Genomic DNA, 6,920 nt, shown 5'->3' on the forward strand with positions numbered 1-6,920 from the left:
TGATATCATTGAATTCTTGATTCTTAAACACATCGAACTCGATACCAAACACATGGTTGTCGGGACTGCCATCATTGGTCAAGTTGAAAAGACCCAGATGCTGAGATGAGCTTGTGCCGTTTATGCCTGTAGAGGGTGTGAATAGAAATGCAAAGCCATGGCCAGGGAGAAAGTTCTTGACTTTTGCAATGGAGAAGATGAAGGAGGTTGAGAAGGGGATGGGAGTGGAGCCGGAGTTGGTGGGTTTTGTGGGGATTTTGGAAGGGTACAAGGCACGGCCTATGGAGAAGGGGGTCTCATCAGTGATGCTGAGGATCGAGGAGTTGATGGAAGCATTGCCGAAGAGGAGAAGGTTGGTGGAGTTGAAGTTAGTGTTGAAGATGAACTCAGTCGCTGAAGTTGAGCTCAGGATTGCAAGTATTAAGGTGAGGAGGAGAGGCAGAGTTGGAGAAGACATGAGACACAGAGAGAGAGAGAGAGAGAGATGGAGGAAGAAGAAGAAGAAGAAGAAGTATAAATTAAGCAAGAATAATGAGAAAGGGAGATAAAGCTATGGCTGTGCAGAAGATTTTTCAAAAAGAAAGATATCGTCAAGAGACAGTGTCAACAGCTGTGTGCTCACTGCTAAAGAAACAATCCATAGAGAATGTTGGGAGACTAAAGACGCAATCCAACGCTAATATAAAGCTCAGATTCAACCAAGAAATTTCGGTTCAAGAGTTCAATTATTGTAAGTATAATAATAAGTGCGTCTCACATTGAGAAAATATATAAGAAAATAGTGTTTAATATATTTAAGTGAACTTTAACCCATTAACTTAAATTTTTAGGCTTAATTATATATATTAATGTACCCTTAGTAAAAATTTCATGACCACTTTAATCTCTCAACAAATAATAAACAAGTGAGTAGAAGATTGTTGTGAATGAATTTGTGAGTATTGTGTTCTCACATAGAAAAAATATATAAGAAAATGGTGCTTAATATACTTAAGTAGACCTTAGCCCATTAGCTTAAACTTTTGGGCTAAAATTGTGTTCAATTATATATATTAATGTACTATTAGTAAAAACTCTAATTTTCCAACGGAAGGAAAAAAAAAAAAAAAAAACATAGTAGACAAACGAAGAAGCATCAGTCATGTAGGTTTGTACCTTGCGCTGTAAATACAACTTTTTTTTTTTATTTTTTATTTTTAGTAAATATTACTTTTTAAGGTGCGTTTTAGTTTATGATTTTAAAAAGTGAGATTTGAAAAAATAATTTTTAAAAATGCAATTAAGTATTTAACAAAATTACAATTTATTATTTAAAATTATATTTTATCACTTAAAATTGTGAATTTTAAAAAAGACATAATTACTTACAATTTAAAAACATAAATTTTTTACGTTTCTCAGAACATAATTTTTTAAAAATATAATTTTAAAAGATTTATTTTTTTACAATTTAATTTAAAATCGAATGGAAACGCACCCTTAGCATCAATGGAATCACCCTTCGACTTTCACCTGGTTGACCAGGTACATTGATATTCAATTTTGTTTGCATTTGACCATGAAATTATTAGTGGTGCAGCAAGCAGCCGACAAGCAAAGTGCACCAAGTTTGGCCCCATGCACGCAGATAGTACATGTATTATTATTATTATTATTATTTTTTTTTAAAATTAATAGTCAATGTACTTGATTGCACTTTCAAATTATTATTATAATAATTATTATTATTTTAGAAGATATCACAGCTTTCATCAAAAATCAAGACAAACATATCTGTTACGTGTTGGCTATTACAATATTATGAATCCAAATATGATAATTTTTCATTCAAACATTCTATAAATATCATTAAATTGTCGCTTTTGTTAAACGATGAGGTGTCATGGTTTCTTATCTTTTATTTAGTGCCTCACATGCTAAGTAGGAGTGTACAAGTGAAACAATTATTAACCGTTAAAAATCACTAACCAATTTATAATATATATTAGATAATTAAATATATATAGAAAAAAAATTAAGTGGGGTTTCTACTTTAAAAATCATTACCAGATGCTTCAAATATGATATATTCTAGTGAAGGAGTCGAAGTACGAAAGTTTGAGGAGTTTTACCATAAAGATGTGACATTCATTGATCCCATCCTGCAAGCATTAACGTATATAAATTCTTAAGGTAATCATTACTTCCCATTCTATCCATCTGAGTAAAAGCAATTCTTATGGTACTCTGTAGCGGCTGAGCCATTAGTATCCCAGCAATTCTTCAAAATTACAGTGTTTGGGTCAAAACTGAAAAGATTAGTGATGATGAGTACATCCCTATGCTTAATTTAATTTAATTTGTCGATTAATATTTTATTAATTAGGTCATGAATCTTGTAAAAAAAATTATTAAGTATTTTATGAATTTTTAGAACTTAGAAATTTCTATTGTGATATGCTGAGTTAGTTTGAGAACATTTACGTCAACAAATAATAAAAAAAAGTGAATTGTTACTCATGTTATGATGGAGAAAAATAAATATGCATTGTTAACCGTGTGCGGAGAATACAACTTTGTTATAGATTCTTGTATGTAAGCACATAGTAGGAGGAAAAGATGTGGTGCGTGTATTGAGTCGATCGGTTCTCATGACACCTAGCTTGTGTGTGGTGGCAACAATCTACTTTGGAGGATCTTTGAATAAAACTGTTGGCTCCACTGTGAATTCTTATACTCTGATTTATAGGTCTTGATTTTTTTAAGACATTATATACAATTTCATTTATTAAAAGAAAAATCAAGTGATGAAGGTGTTCCTTGATTGAATTAAAATTTATATTACATGAATATTGTAATTTGATAAGTGATGATCCTTTAATGATTATTCTATTTCAAAATTGAAATAGCATCTAGCACTTATGTTGGCTATGGCATGCTAGATTAATACTTTAAAAGTATTTGCTAATTTTTCATCTATATCATTTAGCTTTCAAGTTTTCCTGACATGCTGATTAGAAATAAAATATATGTGATTATTGAGGTTCTTATTGAGGTTTATTTGATACCCGATAAATTTATCATATCATAAGAATGATAATGTTGGGCCATGGATCCGCATATAAAGCCCAACGGGCCCCAAACCCGACCTAAGTTAATCGGGGAGCTCGACAAGGCCTCGGACAAGCTTTTACCGAGGAGGCTTCGTAAACCGAGGAGGTCTCGAACACGAGTCCGAGACTGCTCGGCAGCTACCAGATGCCAGATCCGAGACACAACTCCTCAAAAGCGATTAAGTCAAGTGCCAAGGGTGAAACTGCCAAGGATACACAAATATTCAAACTCATTAAGCATTATCCCATATTCAAAACAGCTTGTTACAACATAAAAGGTTATCCACCAACAAACAATCGCTATACAAACGGGATAAGCTATTATTCAAATTCAAAGGGTTGTTTAAACTTCAAACGAAAACCTTATCACATGTCCCAGGATTCCTACTCTTATCAGATAACAGCGAAACAGATATTTGGGGATAGGAATCCTGAGATGTACGGGAAGCAAGTTATACTCCATGCCTATAAATACTAATCTTAATTTCAATCAAAGGTAAGCGCAATCCTAGCTCTAAAAACTTTCGTTGCTTAAACACTCTTTCCTCATTTTCTGACTTAGGCATCGGAGCTCCCCCGCCGGGACACCAGCGGGGGCTCTAATCCTATTTGTTCTCTCGTGTGTGTAGCCTGAAGCATCCACGAAGCTGTCCGTACCACCTCAAGGCGTGCCACGTCACCATCCCAGAAAACTGTGTATCAACAGATACCAATGACGTATTTATGAAAATGAGTCAATACACTACAACAATTTAATTTTTTAGTTACGATCCATTAGTAACGTGTTAACACATTACTAAAGCGTAGTAACGTGTTAATAGTAACGTGTTTGATGTGTTGTGAAAGTGGTCGTGACTATATTAAATTTAGTAACGTGTCAGATTCTGACACGTTACAATTTGGTAACGTGTTATAAAATAACACGTTACAATAAATTTTGTAACGTGTATATTCTTACACGTTACCAAATGGTAACGTGCTAGAATCTGCCACGTTACCATCTGTGGTAACGTGGTAGATACCTGCCACGTTACAACACATGGTAACGTGGCAGATACCTGCCACATTACAACCCATGGTAACGTGGCATCTCTACCACGTTACCATGCATAGTAACGTGGTAGCATGTGCTACGTTACTATGTATGGTAACGTGGGAGATTTTGCCACGTTACCAAATGGTAACGTGGCATAATCTGGACACGTTACCAAATTTGACTGGGGAATTTTTTTATTTTTTTTTTCAATTTTCTTTGTTACAATAATTTTCTCCGCTCATTATACCTGATATACGAGTTACATATAATGACAATTCAATAATCTATCAATCCAACATCAAATATATCTATAAATTCAACATCAATCCAACTATCACAAATACCACAATCCAAACTATATCCACAATTCAATTAACAATCCAACTATCCACAAATACCACAATTCAATTAACAATCCAACTATCCACAAATACCACAATTCAATTCAACTATCCAATAGAACCACAATCCAACTACCACAAATAATCCAACATTAAATATATACACAAATACTCCAACATTAAATAATCCAACACTAAGGTTATGCACAAATACCAAATATCCTTAAACAAACACTACTTCGCCCAAAGCCAAATGAACATCATGATGACCATTATCTTCCGACTTCTCCGCACTAACTGCAAATAATAAAACAAACAATCAATCAGTTAATTGACATTTGTAATATAATATTATGAACTCTTAATAGATAAGCAATGTCCAAGTAAGTGATAAAATTAACAATTGAATTATTGTCACATAATAACCTCGACATATATATTTGCACGACATACATAAACACATACATATATATGTACATATACATTTAATTCAATAAGGCGGCTTCAACAAATATGGTAAGATTAACTATATATGCAAAGCTCCAATCACAACCAAACCAACCAGGAACAGCAAAGTAGAATATTTTGAGTTTATATATATATACTCACGGGGTGCCTGAACGACAGGTATATTGCTTAGACAAACGAACTTCTGTCTAGCCGGTGTCTGGTGTAGGATTTCATTGTGATCATCGTCCTCAGCTTCTATTCTTACGTCATCTACACATGCAAATTACGTTGCAATTGTGTTAAATACAATTGTATTAGATATGACTACAATTTATTTACCTAACAAAATTACTAGCCCTTAAAATGATATTCATCTCGTAAGATAATCGTGTTACTCAAATAAAAACAATAAGAATATATTGTTACCTGATCGGCTATCAACTGAGGATCTCACAATCACTCGGGCTGGGGACTCTGCATCTTGCAAATTCCTGAAAGTCGTCACCTCCGGCTCGGACCCCATTTGTGTCGACCCCTCAAGGTTGCGAATCTGAGCCTCATACGCCGCCATCTGAGCAGCCATCTGCGCTAGCCTCGCATCCATTTGCTCTATGTGCTTTTCCCTCTCCGCTTGAATGGCTCTTTCCAGTTCTTCACGCGAGACCATCCCGCCACGGTTCTGCGGCCGTGTTTGGGACGATGTATAGTACGAGTGGATGGTGCCACGTGCATGCAAAATATTTTTACTAACCCCTCATACACAACCCGCATACTCAGCCTTATTGTCGTGCGCCTGAGCATACGCGTCATCCGGTGTCCATTTAATAGTGTTCTGGGGCCCATCTACGACGTTCTCAGCAGGGTCATTTTCTGATAACTCTTCCATCCGTGCCTATACGTGAGCCCTGTTATATATATAATTGTTAAGACTCAATAAGTTAATACATAAATAAAAATTCATGACAATGTGTCTGCCACTTACAATTCAAGCTGTTGTCACCGGATTTGGGCAACTACCATCTTTCTTTTTATGAGTCTTGATATAAGTCTTGGCTCGCGTAGGAGCCTTGCCCGTATTAAGTACCTGCAATAAGTTTAAACCATCAAGGAAATGTTCATATATACACTACGCAGTATATGACATATATATATAATTATGGTAAGTTATAGTAATACATCCTCATATGCTACCCTTGCATAGCTCTTCGATCCGGTGTAGTGTAGCGTTTCATTCAATGCTTGTATTTCTTTCATGTGCGCAAAAGCCTACGAACACAATATGTAGACGTTATTTATAGCTAAACCACCGAACAATTACAACTAACAAAACACATATAGTTTGAAGTGACCTACTTGATAAGTGGGATTACACCATTTTACCACCAATATTTCCACGTCTATGGGGTTGTACTTTGTGGTGATCGCACCAACCCTTGCCAACACGGTCGTAGGAGTGTCGTCCATTTGAATCATAAGCTTTTGCCTTAACTTGTGCCTCAAAAGCTTCTACTTCTCGCACATGTCTCTGAAAGCGTCTTTTTTAATTTCCTTCATATTTGACCCAGGCATGATGTAGAAGTAATTCTGCATTAATTAAAAAATAGGGTATCAAAACACTGATTGTTTTACCAAAATTAATATACAAATCCTAATTTAATATTAATATATGTCCATATCATAAATTAAGAACATCTAATCTACAATACCTACCATCAATGAATCAAATAAATCCTCCTTGGATTGTTGTGGTACATCCTTCCAGTCGTCGGATAGCCTGATAAAAGACCCGACCTTGCAAGTCTAAATTTTTTGCTGCTTTGTCCTACGGGCTGCCACGCGCCATTATACTCCATGACGACCCTTTTCCCCTCAGGAATGTCCCACAACTTGTGCGAGTCACTTACGGTCACCACTTCAAAGTTATTCTCGCTATCTGCAATGATAAAGTTTATATTAATACACAAATGGTTAAACATATATTATTTGAATTTGTAAACTTAA

Source organism: Corylus avellana, chromosome ca5 (assembly GCF_901000735.1).
Source record: "Corylus avellana chromosome ca5, CavTom2PMs-1.0".
NCBI lineage: Eukaryota > Viridiplantae > Streptophyta > Magnoliopsida > Fagales > Betulaceae > Corylus > Corylus avellana.